Source organism: Balaenoptera acutorostrata, chromosome 15 (genome assembly GCF_949987535.1).
Source record: "Balaenoptera acutorostrata chromosome 15, mBalAcu1.1, whole genome shotgun sequence".
NCBI classification, from domain to species: domain Eukaryota; kingdom Metazoa; phylum Chordata; class Mammalia; order Artiodactyla; family Balaenopteridae; genus Balaenoptera; species Balaenoptera acutorostrata.
In genome coordinates, this window is record NC_080078.1 from 79,653,749 (window position 1) to 79,671,264 (window position 17,516).

Below are 17,516 nucleotides of genomic sequence, written 5' to 3' on the forward strand. Positions count from 1 at the left end.
AGACTGGTCCTTGGGAGACCCCAACTTTTATCAGGGTTACCCAGTAGAAGTCACCCATATAGTATTCAAGGAAAAATGGGGGCGAGCTAACATATATGTTTACTCTAGTTAATCTGGGGGATGAGATTTAAGAAGCAAAGAGTGACTTGGCCCCTTTGGGACCACGATGCCAAGTCCGGGGTACATATCTAAAAGGTGAGATGGTGCTAGATTTTCATAAGACTTAAAGTAGAGCCAAGGCCTGGGGTTCAGAGAGAGACAGCAGCTTCCCAGTTGTGACTAGAGCCGTCCCAGCTTGCTTCTGTTGGCAGTATTCTCCTGCAGAAGAGGAAAGTTGAAGCTCACGCCTCACAAAACCACCAGCAAGCTGTGTTTCTAGATCTAAGGAAACCAAGCCTTCCTGTGGTGTCAATCTGATTCTGGCTTCGGGCTCTGATGGCATATAAGGCACCCTCTCTCCAAAGAAAGTATAACCATCTTAGCCTCCACAGTCAGGGGCCTATCTGATGGGGAAATCCAGGTTATCCCAGAAGGTGACACAGGTGAGTGGCTGCCTCTGTCTGTAACTATCCGCAGCTGGACACCCGCTGGCTTCCTAGTCAGAATTGCATTTGGATGGACTTTCACCAGCCAGCACCAACCCACTGCTGGGACCCAGGGACCCCACTTGGCCTTGGGAAAGGCCATTCCTTTGAGATCAAAGAGGATGCATTTCTCTTCCTCACTCTCCTCTAGTACCCCCAGCCTTCCTTCTACACTCTGAATGCGCCAAGTATACTTCCACCCCAGGGCCTTTGCACTTGCTATTACCTCTACCAAGGGTGCTCTTTCCTTAGATATTTGCAAGGCTCTATCAGCAAGATCTCTGCTCAAATGTCACCTCCTCTGGGATGCTTCCCTTATGGAACAGCAGGCCCCCCATGCCACACACCACTCTCTATTCCCCTCCACCCTGCTTTACCTTTTTCCATAGCACTTATTCTAGCTGGTGTTATCGTTTATGTTTAGACTGTGAGCTCAAAGAGGGCAGGAACTTTGAGCCTTTGTGTTCCCTTCAGTGTCCCCAGTGTTGACCTCATCATGGCCAAATGTGGGGTATTGTAACATCTGTCTCAGTAGAGCAGATTCCGAGAGAAATCATGCTTTGCTGTCATAAGGGAGAAGCCAGGTCTTCTGAGTTTTGGATCATGCTGTCCCCTGCCTGGCTCCTTATCTGACTGGTGAAATCCTGGCTCCAAAGTTCCACAAGGCCCACACCACCCACAGAGCACCTAGCACCGAGGGTGGTACACAGCTGGCGTACTAAACCATGCTGCAAATGGGCTCAAGACAAGACTGTGGAATCTGGAACCCTCAACCTTTGTTTTCCACTCAGTCCAGCTTCAAGGAGGAGAAACTGTTTCTCCATTTGTGAACATCTCTATCCTGAGCCCATTTCATACGCCAACTGGGATGTGGCTAGAAATTGCCCATGAAAAGACCTTAGCAGGAGGCAGGTTTTAAGAGTAGCATATCCTCAGGAAACTGGAGACACTTAGAGATGGGTGGGTCAGCCTTTCCAACTATAGCCCTCTGTCATCTCAACCCTGAGGATGTGTCCACTGAGGCCACTGAGCTTCGAGGGGGGCGGTGGGTTTAGGGACCACCGTGATGAGCTTGTGAGACACAGCCCAGCCCAGCCCATGCGGCAGGGCTGGTGGCCAGAATGACAGCAAGCCCCTGTGAGAAGTGGCTCTAGCTTTACTTCTGTTATAAAAGATGGCCTTGAGCAGGTTTTAGAAGGACCCCACAAACACTCAATACTGTACAATGTCCATTTTCCCCCATTTGAGCAAAGGATTCAACGATCTAAAGTTGACAGAAAGATTCAATGCCATGCTGTGGAGCCTGACAGACTGACTCTCCAACGTGTCTGCAGAAAAGCAAAGACACTTCTGGGGAACAACGGGCTGGGGACTAAAGCTACCAGCCGTCCAGAACATCTACAAAGCGGCTGTAATGAAGAACTGGGGACAAACTCTCCTACAGAACAAAGCCGAGAGAGCACGAAGGGGCCTGCACTTACATGGAAACGATATTTACAACATGGATGGATTACAGGCCCGTGGGGAAAGGACGGACTTCTCAATAGATGGTCTGGGGCCACAACTTATCCACACAGAAAACGATGAAATTAGAAATTTACTTCATACTGGACACAAAAGTCAAATCCAGGTGGATTACAAACTTAAGTGTGAAAGATAAAACTGTAACATGTTGGGAAGATGATACAGGAGAAGCTCTCTTTATGACATAGGGGTAGAAAGGGATTTCCTAAACCAGTGCTTCAGAGAAGCATCCGAATCACTGGAGGGCTCATAAAAGCTCAGGTTGCTGGGCCCAACCCTAGCGTTTCTGATTCAGCAGATCTGGGGTGGGCAGGGCCTGAGAATCTGCATTTCTAACGAGCTTCCACGTGACACGGATGTGGCCAGTCCGATGACACATTTTCGGTAGCACCGTCCCAAATGACACTCAAAAAGCTCAAACCTTTCCAAAAATAAATTTAACGACATTAAAAGTTTCTATTCATTGAAAGATACCACCTCACCCACAGGAGTTTTGCAAACACTTTAGCAATCTTACAGTTTCAAACGTTGGGAGGATGTAGAGCCATGTACTTACTTCTGTGTTGCTGATGGGAGTATAAACTGGTACAACCGCTTTGGAAGACAATTTGGTATTGTCTACTGACGTGGCAGATGTGTACGCCCAGTGACCAAGCAATTCTACTTGTAAGTACAACCCGACAGAAGCGCCTCTGTGTGCAGAGAAAGAACATTCTGGAAAGCACTGTTTGTACCAGCATAGGGAAAAAAACCTGGAAATGACCAAATGTCCACCATCAGCAGAAAGGATAAATGAGCTCTACAATGGACTATTACACGGCAGAGGAAAAGAAAGAATTACAGCTACAAAAATGACAACCTATGAATACCAAGAACGTAATGTTGAAGGAAGAGGCAAGTTGCAGAAAACTACTTACAGAATGACTGCATTTATGTAAAGTTCACAAGCATGCAAAACTCAGTGTGTTGTTTAGAGAATCAAACAAGTGGTAAAACTATTTTTTTAAAAAAAGGAGAGTGACAAACACAAAATTGAGGATAGCAATTCGTCTAAGGTGGGAGGGAAGAAAATACACTCAAAATTCCGCGCTCAGTCCAGGCGTGGAGCATCACGGCTGAGAACATTGCAGAACAGAGACAGACCCCAGACACCTCTGATGGAGGAACATACCACGTGTGAGGGAGCCTCACCCAAAACATCAAACTCAATCTGATCCAGCCACCCATCTCACTACTGATTTACGGGAAATGCTGAGGACAAAGCGACGACCTCGGGGCTGCAATCAGCGAAACCCAGCCTACATGCAAACCACCTGGCTTCTTCAATGCAAAGATGGCAAAGGGGAAAAAGATAAAGGGGGCCTGCACAGATGAAAGAAACGGAAAATACATTTCAAACAACCACACTGTGTGGGCCTGCCTTGGATCCAGAGTCAAGATGAACTGTGGGAAAAAAAATTAGGCCATGTATGAGGCAGCTGAAAATTTGAGCATTGAGTTTGATATTAAAGAATTATTTTAACACACTACTATATATAAAGTAGATAAACAATAAGGATTTACTGTATAGCACAGGGACCTATATTATTCACTATCTTGCAATAACCTATAACGGAAAAGAATCTAAAAAAGGAATATATATATATCTGTGTGTGTATATATATATATATATATATATATATATATACACATACATACACACATATATGTGTAATTAAATCACTTTGTCATATACCTGAAACTAATACAACATTGTAAATGACCTGTACTTTAATTTTTAAAAATTAGCCCCCAAAAAAGAATTAGTTTCACTGTGAGAATGAAAATCAGAGAAAAATTTTTAACGAGTGCTCTTGTAGAGAAACATAACTGAAAGATTTGCAAATGAAAAATGTTTTTAGAAGGCAGAAGAGTGCAAAGGTAATGGTTATATTCTTTTTCTTTAAACTCGGGGTAGGTACATGGTATTTGTATTGTTATTTTTTTTTATATCTTATGTATATTTAATGAAAGTCATTTGGCAGTTAAAGAAAGGAGGGAAGGAAAGAAGGAAGAAAGGGAGAGAGAAGGAGGGAGGGAGGGAGGGAGAGAGGAGGGCGGGAGACGGGACAGAGAAGGAAGGAACTGGGGAGGGGGGAGGGAGGGAGGGAGAAGGAAGGAAGGAAGGAGGTGGGGAAGGAAATGGAGGGAAGGCAGACAAACCGAGACAGACGACCTTGTGCCTACCACACAAGAACTAGGCTGGGGAATGACAGCAGCGTGCCCCGTGGGGACTGGGGGAGGGGGCCTTCTGGCACACTTGGGGCAGGAGAAGGTCACCTCCTCTGAGAGACCCTGTCCAAGGTCTCCTTTCACAGCACCTGTTTCTCTCCTTCATAGCAAGTCTCACCATCTGAAACACATTTCTCTGTTGTATTTATTATCCTTCTTCCCCATGAGACTGTAAGAGCCACAGGGCAGGGACCGCCCCTCATTCACCCAGCACCTGTCAATTGACCTGGCTGGCCTCAGGTGTCAAGAAATCGTGCTGCGTGGGGACTGACCACACAGTTGAATGGAATCCACAAGATGGTCTGTCTTGGTATTGATAGTAGGGGAGAAGGAACTTTGGATAATTCCTATAGCACAAATCGGAAAGAAACGGTTTGATTCATTCAGGAAAAAAAAAAAAAAGAAATCGTGCGGGAGGCTGGCACTTTCTGAGCACTTGCTCTGTGCCAGGTTCTGGTCTAAGAAATCTACATGCATTAACCATTCAGTGTTCACAAGGTCCCCTGAGTAGGTGGTATTATTATTATCCCCATTTTGCAGTCCAGTAAACCAAGACTCAGAGAGCTGAAGGGAATTGCTCAGAGTGACACAGCCAGCAGGTGGCCGAGCCAGGATTTAAATGCAGGTGGGATTCCAGGGCACAAACTCAAAACCCCTCTACCCTGCCTTCCTGCCTCGCCAAGAAACGTTGGTTTAATGGTAAAGACAGAAGCTTTTTGTTCAGACCTAAAATGATCAGAGTTAACCGTTGAAGTCCAAGGAGGACCTGATGGAGCCAACTTATTTCTTCTGCTACCCATTCTAGCTCTTGGGCTGTTCCTTTGCATGCCTGATTTTGGGCACGTGCCCGCAAACACACACACACACACACACACACACACACAACACGTGGCCATATTACAGACCACAGTGCGAGTTAGCACATCAATGCCCTTTGACTTGTTCTCTGCCTGGCACATAGTAGGTAGGTACTCAGCAAAAGTGTGGAGTAGAACTGACTAAATTGCAAGACTTTGGGTCAGGATGCCAAACCTTCCAACACAGAAACTAGAGGTGGCAACCTCTGCGTGAAAACATCCCAGCCCATTTCTCCCTGAGAGACCCATCAGCATGAATGAGCCCCCGTGGGAATTGGAGGCACCCACAGGAGGGGGCCCTAACGTTATCAGTCACTCCTATTTCAGCAGGAATTACTTTCAATGGATTGCTTTCCTTCCTGCCGGCCCCCAACATTAGCCCCACAGAGGGAACCCCCGAACGCCTAGCAGCTCCCTCAGGACAGCAGTTGCCCCAGGGCTGTGATCTAGAGTCTGAATTTAGGAAACTCTTTCCAGGGTGATCCTGGCCACAGTCAGGTGGCAAGAGCCCACGGCAGGGTCCCCACGACCTGCGCTCTGACATCAAACAGCTGCGGGACTGGGGTGGGAGAGGGTCCCGTGACCAGAGAGATGGGCCACTGCGAATGGGGCCAAAGATCTTCCCCAGAAACTTCCCCTTCATCAGAAGAGACAGGAAGCCAGCCTGTGGGGAGCAGGTACCCTCTTCTCTGAAAGGGGCCGGGGGTGAGCGGGAGCAGGGAATTTCTGGGCTGAGGCATGAATTTCTCAGAAGCCTGGCAGCCTGGAAAACACAGGGCTGGTTTCTGTTTTCGGCCCCCAGAAACGCCTGGAACCAGAGGGAGGCCCCACTGGCCGGGAGAGCCCTGACCAGGCCTGGGATGCAAACACTGTGTTTACAGAGGGAAGCCCCAGGCCAGCTCAGATGCCCACTCCCGGGAGTCCCCGGCCGCCAGCTGGGCCCACGGGGACGCACCTTCGGGAGGAGCAGGGGCTGGATGGCGGCAGCCAGAATCGGGGCGTGAGAGCCAGCTGGGCTGCCTCTTGGCGCGAAAAGGGGGAGCGAGCTCGCGGGTCTCCCTGCAAAAGAAGCGCTTCTGAGTCCAAAGGCAGCCCAGGCCAAGCACAACAGGATACCAAGGGGAATGGGAGGAGGGCAGATCGAAGCTGCACCGACCCAGCTGAGAGCAGCTGCCCTGCTCTCCAGGCAGCCCGGGGTTGCACAATCGTTTCCATGGCACTTGGTTTTGCTGTCACAACAACCCCAGGATGGCCCGGGACTGGGCAGGGCTGCTGGCTGGAAGCAAGAAATGGATTTTCTAGTGGGCCCAGCAGCCAGCACATTTTTGAAGGCCTGCCCCGGCCTGGTCTTCGGACTCTGCCTCTGGGACTCAAGTCCACGGGGCAGTCTGAGGCCAGGAGAGCGTGGCGTCGAGGGGCAGACCGGGGGCCCGCGGGAGCCTTCCCGCGCTGTTCCCTGTGCCTTCCTGGCTGCCACCCCACAGAGAACCAGCGGGACATTCGAGGGCCCCAGCACTGTTACTTTTGAAAACTCCAGGCTGGCCCTATGATGCCAAGCGAGTAAAATGCCCCCACTGCTCACAATAAATACAATTTAAATATTGCTGCAAAGGTTGAAGGTGACTGGCTGACATCTTATGTTTACAGGCAGTTCACTGAACATTTGTCACTGCAATTCTATGCTTCCCTTTTCGGATGGAGTTTATTCCTCCACTCCAACCCCCTAAGTCTCTCAAACTTTTCTTCAGGCCTTTTGAAAAGCTCACAGCCCTTGGTTCCAAAGCTGTCGTGAGGCCTGATTCTAGGACCAGGACACAGGTCGTCTCCCCAGGTTTTATATGCTGTCACACCTTGCCAGCAGCTGCTCCAGGGTTTTTTTGTATTTGTACTCCTGAACTCCCAAAGAAATGCATGGCATCCTTCCTCCCCAAAAACCTAGATAAGGAACATCTACATACTTACTCACTGGCTGTGTGACCTTGGGCCAGTTACTTAACCTCTCTGGACTAGGTTCCTCATTTATAAAACGGGAATAATTATAGTCCTTGCCTCATGGGGCTGTTGTGAAGATTAAATATGTTAATATAATGATGTCTTAGAAGAGTGCCTGGTATGCAATAAATGACATCAAAGTATTAGCTGCTATTATTATTAAAAAGAAGTATTATTGTTGTGGTTTTATGATGAATAGTTTTCAATCATTTAAAACCCAGGCAGTGAGCTTCCCTGGTGGCGCAGTGGTTAAGAATCTGCCTGCCAATGCAGGAGACACGGGTTCGAGCCCTGGTCCGGGAAGATCCCACATGCCACGGAGCAACTAAGCCCGTGCGCCACAACTACTGAGCCTGCGCTCTAGAGCCCGCGAGCCACAACTACTGAGCCCACATGCCTAGAACCCGTGCTCCGCAACAAGAGAAGGCACTGCAATGAGAAGCCTGCGCAGCGCAACGACGAGTAGCAACGAAGACCCAACGCAGCCAAAAATAATAAATAAAATAAATTAAAAAAACAAAACAACAAACAAACAAAAAACCCAGGCAGTATATGATCTCCATTTCATTCTGGGATATTCATGCAGTTCCACAAATATATGGTGAGCATCTTATGTGCAGGGAGCTGGGCTAGATTGCACAAAGGCGACATTAGAACATGTTATTAAGGGCTTACTATGTGCAAAGTCAGCCCAGGGGCAGCCGGGGTACAGACTAGTCAGAGACATCAGTCCTTACCACCCGGAGACTTGGACTTGAGGTGGGGGGTGGGGAATACACAAGAGCACCTGAAAGGAACATGGAATAAACAGCAACTGCAAGGGACCAGGTGTGGCTGCAGTACTCAGAGGAAGAGAAAAACCCTACGGCTGCAGGGAGAAGAGAGCTTGTCAGAGCCTCCAAACGCTGCTCAGATTTCAGAAGGCACCAGCGGGAGGGGTGGGACATTCCAGGCGGAGGTTACGGCGTGGGCGCAGGTCCAGAGGCAAGAAAATCTCAGCGCAGCTGTGTGTCCTCCTCCACTCAAAGCCCAGAGGGGTGCACAAGGACGATTACGCATCCAAATGGTGGGAGACGAGCCCCTAACCGGAACTAAAAGCTTCCTATTTCTAAGTCCCCATTTTTTTATATTAGCTTCTAGGGTCATTGCTAGGACCTGAAATGTATCCCTTCCTTTAATCTTTTTTTTCCTCTTAATTTTTTTTTAAAGTAAATACATGCATATGGCAAAGGCGAAAAGAATCCCAAAGCATAAACATACAAACAGGAAAAGGTCCCCCGCTTCTACTCCTATCCCCAGCTGCTCAGTACCCCCTTGTGTGGCTGACTCTTATTAATAGATACTCAGGTTGCTTCCTGAGTACCAGCCGTCTGCTGGTACGAACAAGACTACAGTCGACCTCCCACGCCCCACACACAGCAGGGTGTCCGGAGGGCCCGGGCCAACGTCCCTGACGAGGCTCACTGTGGGGCCTGAGCAGATGGCCTTGACCCGGAAGTGGTGAGAAGATGTTAAAGAAGGGTTGGCACGTCCCAAATGCAGAGACTAAGACATTTCCACCACCCTGGACAGAGGAAGATGATGAAGCTGACAGTTACTCTAGGGAGCACCTGCCATGTGACTGACCCTGCTACACGCACTTTCATATATCACTTCATTTAAACCTGAAGCACTGCTATTAGCCCCATTTTACAGATGGGGAAACTGAGGTCACAGACATTAAGTCACTCGCCTAAGGCCACACCCCAAATTCCTCAGGACAGGTAGGGGAGGAGAGATAGGAACAGAGGAGGGTCGGGTATGAGAGCACTTTAGCACCGGCTGAGTCGGGCATTCCTGCAGGGTGTCCGTGCAGTGGTGTCCAGGAAGCAGTCAGATCAGCGGGTATGGAGGGAAAGCAATTTTCTGACGTCTCATCAGATGCACGGAGTGAAAGGCCCAAGATAAATGCTCCATTCTGTTTATGAATTGAATCTAGATCATTCTCTCACACACATGCCTCCAACAGCTGATTCCCTGGGCCTCGAGCTCCGTGACCCGAGACAAATCACTGCCTCGCTACTCAGCCTGGTCTCACAGCCTTGATTCGGAGATGATAATTAGTCTCTGCCTTCCAAAGGTGCTCATTAAGGGGGAGGGATTATTGTTATGATTATTTCCTGTACTTGCCAGCCTGGCCAACACACCCCCCAAACGGCAACCTTCCACCTGCCAGCAGCTTCCCTTCCCTCCAGGAATCAAATCCAAACCTCTCGCCGTGGCCTCTGAGGCCCTCCGTGGTCTGGCCTGCCCTCAAAATCTCATCTCCTGGGCATGAATCTCAACGACCCCAGACCTCTTTCTGTCCTCCACACAAACCAGCACTTAGACATGCTGTTCCCTTTGCCTGGGATTCCCTTTCCCCACCTCCTCCTTCATGTCTCAGCTCAAGGTCGCCTCCTCTAAGAGGCTGGCCCTGACGGCCGGGTCAGAAGTTATGCCCTCCCCTACCTTCATCTGTTTGTTTTAATCAGAGGACTGAACCCCATCTGAAATTCGCATTACTCATTGATTGACATCTCCCCTAGAGACTTGGTCAGACGAGGCGAGGGCCTCTGTCCATTGCACTCACTGCTGTGTCCCAGCCCCTGGCACAAAGCCCAGAAGACAGTAGGTACCCAGTGAATATCCATTCAAAGAAGGAATGAATGAATGGGCACCAGTAGATTAAAGGCAAACCAAGAAAGCAAATGCCCAAACGAGATGCCTCCTGGCAGTTTCCTGAGGCAGCGGCCTGCCAACCCCATGCCAAAAGAGGCCCTCCCCAGTATCTGTGGGGCACATGACAGTCTACAAATTGCTTTTCACACATGCCTCACCCAAGGCCACAAGCAAGGAAGCGAAGTGGGGCTCCAAGTCAAGCTTCCTTTGATAACAGCTACTCATCAACATCTTCTGACCCTGAAGCCACTGTCCCAGGCGCTCAGCAGGGAATACACTGAACACAGCAAGAAAGAAGTTCCTAGTGGCTTCTCACACCCAGAGAGAGCCAAGAATTCTCCAGTCTATGAAACCGGCCTTTATAGTCAACACTCAACATTATATAGCTGTTGTTTCCATTAGAATCAGGCACTAAACCTTTCCGACTGGTGGTTAACTGGTGGCAATTCTTCCTCCCATGGGGAGAATCAGCAATAACTGGACATGTAAGGGCTCTTCCCTCTTCTGTTTTAGACTTTCTTCATAGACTATAACCACATCCACAGATTCAACCAACCGTGGACTGAAATGTTTGGAAAAAAATTTCCAGACAGTTCCAAAAGCTTGGCAACTGTTTACATAGCATTTACCTTGTATCAGGTATTACAATTAATCTGGAGATCATTTAAAGTATACAAAAGGATACATGTAGGTTATATGCAAACACTACACAATTTTATATAAGAGACTTGAGCACCCATGGATTTTGGTATCTGCAGGGGATCCTGGGACTAATTCCCTGTAAATGCAGAGAGACAACTACATATTTATTTAGCTGTTTGTTTGGTTCCCTAACTAGGAGGTAAGCTTCATGAAAGCAGGGACCTGTTTAATGCATTTCTGTGTCCCCAGGACCTAAAATTGCACTTGGCACATAGGAAGCATTCAATAAATATTTGTGGAATAGATGAAGAAACTCCTAAGAATATTAAACAATACAAAATATCCAACCTCCTTTTGGAGCTATTTTCCCATTATGATCATGCTTCTTGTGCAGAGACCCAGAACCCATTCATCCTGTCTTCCATAGTTAATAGACTTTATTAGCTCTGCACATGGTTGGGTAAATATAAAAACTACATTTCCCAGCCTCCCTTGCAGCTCACTGTGGTCACATGACAAAGTTCTGGCCAATGAGGTATCAGATACAGGGATATATGAGATTTCCAGGTTATACCCTTAAAGAGAAGGGGCATGCCTTTCTTCCTCTTTTCCTCCACCCTCTCCTGCATCCAGGAGCCATTTGGACAGTGCAGATGAGGGTACCACCCTAAGAATGGCAGGGTGATAAGACAGAAAGAGCCTAGTCCTGGCACCATGGGACCAGTATACCAGCCCTGGACTGCTTATGCCTGTGCTGTTACATGAGAAATAAATCATCTATCTTGTTTAAGCTGCTGTTACTTTGGGTGCCCTCTACATCCTCATCAATACATAACTTTCCCCTGCCCTGCAAACTCTATTCTTAAACCACGGTTAAAGACTCGTCAATGCTGCGAGGGATATCTGAGCCAGATGGCACTCAAGAGCTATTTTATGATTTCCCCTTCACACATGTAAGGAACACAACCCTTAGTCTACGTATAGGGTTCTTTCCTTCCTGATGTCTCAAAATATCTGAGCATATTGCTAAGCCAGGTGAAAAAAGGAGAGAAAGTCATATTATTTAGATCCATCAAATGACAAAGACAAAAGGAACAAGCAAAAAAGCCCATTAAAATCTTAAAACATCAGTTATGCTTAAATCTATGAGTTCATAACGGTACCCAAAAAAAAACCTCCTTAATTGATCACCACTGGACGATGTTAATGAACCAACCCATTATTTTAAAAACTGGTAAATAAAGGGAAAGAATCAAGCATTCATCTTGCTTTTCCTATATGAATCCTACCATTGTTGATGAAGGAAAGTTTCTCTTTATAGAAGTTTTCCAGCTAACAGAAGAGGAAGGGAAGACAGAATTAGAACAGAATATCGCCATTTTGCAATCAATGCACCACTGAATTAATGGAGTTTCGGCACTGACCATCAGTAGCTGGTAACATCACCAAGAAGGGGACAGCCTGACGGCACGTGCTTCCTGACAGAAAGATGCGCCCACCTATGAAGCAGTCTTGCCCAAAACAATTAAACCTGAATCCATGAAACCACTAGAATTGACTGCCAATTTACAGGAAATACGGAGGACAGAGGAACATGCTAAAGCTCACCATGGGGACATAATTGGTAAAAACCAGACTGTGAGAAATTTTATAGGACGAACAATCTGGTTTTTGCAACAAATAAATTGCAAAATAATAATAATGATGATGATAAAACCAAAAAAGGGTTCTATTATTTAATCTAGAGGGGGAACCTCTGGAATGACAACAGTCTTAGACCCCAAGGCATCCACGTGCAGTGTGTGGGCCTGGTCTGAATCCTGATTCAAAGTATAAAATAATAAAAACAGAACAAAGAAGGAGGAAACCTTTATGTTATGTGTGAGAAGACTGGAAGTTTAAACACCAGATATTTCATGATTTTAAGGAATTTTCATTAAGTTTCATGTGTGTTATGAGTATTTTCAGAAAATTTTTCTTTTAGAGATACATACTGAATATTTACACACAAAATGATATGGTTTTGGTATCTAGGATTTTTGATGTGTAGGATTTGCTTCAAACTATTATTGTGAAATAGAGACGGTAGAAGACAGAGGTGTAGAAGAAACCCGACTGGCCATGAGTTGACCACAGCTGGAGCCGAGCGGTGGGTAAGTGGGTACACTGTGCTACTCTATATTTATATATATTTACAGCATTTCATCCAAAAAGGTGTTTTTAAATCTTACCCCCGGCCACAAGGAGGGAGAGGGAAGAAAGAGGGAGCTGACACCTCCAGAGTGCCCACTGTGCGCCAGGTGCTGGGTTAGGTGGCCACAGACATAAGTGGCACTTCCAGAAGAGTGCTAACAAATGCAAATGCCGAACGGGTCTGGATGGAAACCTTGGCTGAGTGAGGTCGGCCAAGTATGAGGGGAACAACAGTACCAGCGTGCTGGTAAGTAACAATGGACACTCCATCCATCTTCAGGAGACAGAGGGGGAGGGGGGCACCATGGTCAAGTACACGCTCTGTCTGAATAAAGGAGGTGGTCTCTACTCAGGACCAGCCTTGACTTTGACTCCAGGTAGCCGCCGTGCAGAACATGGGGCCCAGGGTGGCCAGATGCTCGGATTTTCCAAGGAAAGCCGGAAATCTGTATTTTTATGTGCAATCTCCTGGTTTTTAAACGTTGGCATCTAATCCAAATATTTTTTAAAATACTGTGTGGGCCAAACAAAATATCTGCAGGCTCAATGTAGCCCATGGAACACTAGTTGGCCGCCCCCATGCCAAGTCCTGAAGCAGACCACAACTCAATCCATCTGTAAGAAGTGGAAAGGGTGCATTCATCAATTTTGGGTCAATTCTTTTTTAGGCTTCCAATAAAGCTGAGAATTCAAAAGACAGCATCGACTTCCAGAAATCTATAAGAACCGGCTGCGGAACATTTCAAAGGCGTTCCCCACGTCGTCGGCTTATGCAACAGAACAGCACCCTGTCCAGAGTTTTGGAAACTAACAACCAGGGAGTGGCCTTTCAACTTTCCCGGGATGGTGGAACTAACAGGCTTCAGCTGAAACCCATTTGTTGGTTTGCAGAACGCCTGGGACTTAAGTCCAAACCGCTTGCAGCAGACAAGCCCGCCACAAAATCGAGTTGGGATACTCGGCTCTCATTGTAAAACGACCACGGCGCACTCTGCTTCACTTGCCTGGCCGGAGATCTGATTTCATGGCAGTTGAAAGGAATGAGGCCAATGTCATCCTGACACCTGAAAGTGGCAGGATTGGTTGCTGAGGACCTGAACAGACTCTCTCTTCAAATTCGACCCTCGGTTTGCCTTTGACTTCGCCTAGAGAGAGACTGTGGACATCGTAGATGGGCAAAACAGGCCCCAGTCCTGCCTTGAGAGTCACAGTCTCAGCTAGCCAGATCCCAGGGTCAATAACAAATTAAAGAGGTGTCAGGAATGCAGTGGAGAAGGGCCAGAGAAATGGTTTCATCATTTCCCAAGAACAAAGCCCTTCTCGGATGAAAAGTAAAAGAAAATGGTGCTAAAATAAAGTTGAATAGGTCCAGGGCAAAAAAAGAATCCAGAACTATACTCGGGGGCAACAAAAGACAAAATGCACCCAAATCTCAACTCTACAGAGGGGAATAAAACTAGGGCTATTTCATTAAAGTTTTTTTTTTTTTTCAGGAAAATAAACTTTACTATTTATCTGAAATGGGTTTATTGATGGAGGAGAAGGTAGGGAGTACAGGAAGAAATTCAGTATTAAAATAAGATTTGATTAACTGCCCCCCCCCATCTAATTCATAGCCTCAAATAAGTAAATTGCTTTTCAAGTTCTAACTTCTCTAGAGAGAAACAAATTACAGCTCGAGCTGATATTGGGGAGTTACGCATTTTTTAATACACACATTCTGGATTATGTTAGGTGATGGCCTGGGACGAGTGAAGGCCCATCACAAGTACAGTCCTGCACGGAATGGCGTTCACAATAATCACCCAGTTGCCGCAGCATCCTGAAACAAGCCATGTTTCCAGCATGTCCGGCACATCCACTAAGCGGGGAAGTAAGTCCCAGCACTTCTGCAGGCTGTGCTAATAAGAATGAAAGTCTAGAAGGGCCTTGGAAAAAAAGGATGCTGACCTCCGCATACATCTTAACTGATCACCTTATTCCTTCCCCAGGATATTTACTTGTTTCCCCCAGACAATAACCTCATTTTGGAAGTGGAAAATAAACACAGTCCAAACGACTCCAAATCCTTAAAAGCTGGGGTTTGGTGGCTGACTCTGGGGCCGTCGGATGACACCAAATAATGTCTCCTTGGTCCTCTTTCTTGGGTCCTGGCTGCTCTTTGTGGGTCAGAGGCTACTCTGGAATACGGGCTGAGTGGACAGCAAGTCTGAGAACGGACTGTCTTGTGGTTTGGTAGCTTCTGACCTCGAAATGCAAGAACACATTCCTTTGAAAACAGCTGCTTTGCAGAATTTCACAAAGATGGCTGAGCATTTCTGGGTCTGGAGGCAGCTGGAAGGTGGTTCCTTATATTTACATAAGCCAGCAACACAAAGTACACATGATTTGGGATGAAAGGACAGCTAAGTGTCACAGCTAGAAATCTGAGGTTCTTAGAAGGTGGGGAAACATCAAGAGGGGCAAAATAAAGATGCCCCTGGAACAGACACCTACATGAGGTTTATTCTCCTGGGAGAGGGATGCAGACCTTCTACTGGCTCAGTGAAGTGATCTTCAATCAGGAGCTCCTGCAAAATTTGTGGGCTTGTCTCTAGGCAAGCAGTTTTCTGGACTTTGGCATTTTCCAGTGAGACTCTAAATATCCTTTGCTGAATTAACAAGAAGTAGCCCAGCAGGGTAATAAGGACAAAAGCTAAGAGTCAGCCTCAGGGCTCTTCTCCAAAGCCCAGCTCTGCCCCTACTACCTGCCGACTGTCTTAGTCTAGTTAGGAGGCTATAACAAAAAAGCCACTTGATGGCTTATAAACAACAAACATTTGTTTCTCACAGTTTCAGAGGCTGAGAAGTCCAAGATTAAAATGCTGGCAGATATGGCCCGCTTCTTCATTGATGGCTGCTTTCTCAGCATAACCTCACATGGTGGAAGGGAACTAGGGAGCTTAGTGGGGTCTCTCTTATAAGGGCACTAATCCCATTCAGGGGGCTCCATCCTCAGGACCTAAGCGTCTCCCAAAGGCCCCACTTCCTAATACCATCACATTGGGGGATAGGCTTCAACATACAAGCTGTGGGAGACACAAACATTCAGACTATAGCAATGGCCCAGAATTGATGATGATGACGGTGATATTGGTGGTAGTGGTGGTGGCAGAAAAGTATATGAACAACTACTGGAGCACCCACCATGCACACCGGGTACTGGTCAAATTGCTTTCCTTACAAAGGATGCTCCCATTTCCATGCATGCAATAACCCTCAGAACTGGGGGCCATTATCATAAGTGGCTTACCTGAGGTCACAAAAGAGTGAAGTGGTGAGGCCAGACTGAAAGCCAGGCAGGATAACTCCAGAAACTCTGCACCCAGCAGGCCCTGAATCGAGGCTGGACCCTCGGACCAGACATCCCATTCCAGAGAACGGTCCCCTGACGTACCCGCCCATTCACTGAGTGACAGATATGTATAAGTGCTGCTTGTGGTGGCCAGAGATACCCAATTCCCCATCCACAGGGGACCTGTGTGTATATTTTACTACCTCTTGTAGAATAAAAGGGGAAAAGAAGAAGATATGTTTGCATGTGCTCACGATTACATACAGAAACTCTAACATGCATTCCCAACGGGGATGATACCACCCCAAAGGGGTGAAAGTTGGTTCTATTACAATGGTTTGTGGCCCTGCAAAGGCCCCCAGTACCTAAACAGGTATACAGTGCATCTATGGGATTGACAGTTCATGGGGGTGGCAATTAGGAAAAAATTATCTAAAAAGAAGCCTGAGTAGAAAGGGTGGCAATAGTGATCAAAAGGCTAAGAAATACTACTCTAGAAGGCTCGAGAAAACTAGTGTCAGGGAGCAGAGCAAAAATGGGAGTAAGACTTTGCTGGATATCTTTTTATATTGTTTTGTTTTTTCAAGCATGTGAACATAGTGCCTCTATAAAACACAGATATTTTTACGTGATCTTTAAAAAGAATGCTGACCAAAGCCCTCAACAGAAGCCTGGACTCTACTGGTGCCCACTAAAGGCGGCCGTGTGAATTAAACTTGGCATTGGTGGTTTCCGGCAGTTTCTGGTGCCCCGCACAGCCCTACACTACAACACCTGAATCAGGCTCTCCACGGTGCCGTAAGCCAAGCAACCATTCTGCTTGGTTCTCATCAGAATAGAGAATCCCTGCATGTCACCCTCCACCAGCACCACCGCCGCCAGGGTGGCTGCCAGAAGCCGAGCTCTCCTGGGCCAATACGGCGGCCAGGCACATGGCCGTTGTCAGCAGCAGCCGGGCTGTCCGTGGGCTTTGCACGCCTCTCCAAACAGGAGCTGCTTTGTCACAGGCTTTGCCGGAGGCATGGACCGGCCCCAGTTAAAGATCCCTGACCTGCTGAACAAAGCCACGCCAGTCACAGATGGCTCTTCCACCCTCGATTCCTTTCCCACTTCCTGCACATTGGAGGGTGCGTCCCTCTGTCCATTCTTCCCTGGCCTGTTCTCACACTCTGGCCCATCCAGCCTCTGGGTAAAGAGCTTTTGAAAAGGACACCCTGGGACCTTCTGCCAATGGCCCAACTAGCAAAACTTGGGCCTGCGGTTGGGCCCTGCTATGCTCCACCGAGGATGCATAGCAGGGGACATGCTAACTGGACTTCCCAGCTGTCCCTGGGCCCAGGGCATCGTCCCCTTGTGCAGGTAAATGTCCCGAGGTCCCTGAAAGAAGCTTGGGAAGGAAACCTTGAGCCAGTGCCCTGG

General features: G+C 47.5%; 1 protein-coding gene and 1 long non-coding RNA gene across 7 annotated transcripts in view; one reads left to right on the forward strand and one right to left on the reverse strand.

The window, feature by feature from the left end:
* The window catches only part of LOC130704854 (uncharacterized), a 45,751-nt gene extending 42,039 nt beyond the window's left edge, over positions 1-3,712 (forward strand). For both annotated transcript variants that reach the window (XR_009005352.1, XR_009005351.1), the window contains one exon: positions 1,838-3,712. This is a non-coding gene — a long non-coding RNA (uncharacterized LOC130704854). The remainder of the gene's footprint in view (positions 1-1,837) is intronic.
* Positions 1-17,516, reverse strand: part of NFATC2 (nuclear factor of activated T cells 2) — a 159,054-nt gene that overhangs the window by 20,057 nt on the left and 121,481 nt on the right. The window lies entirely within an intron of this gene.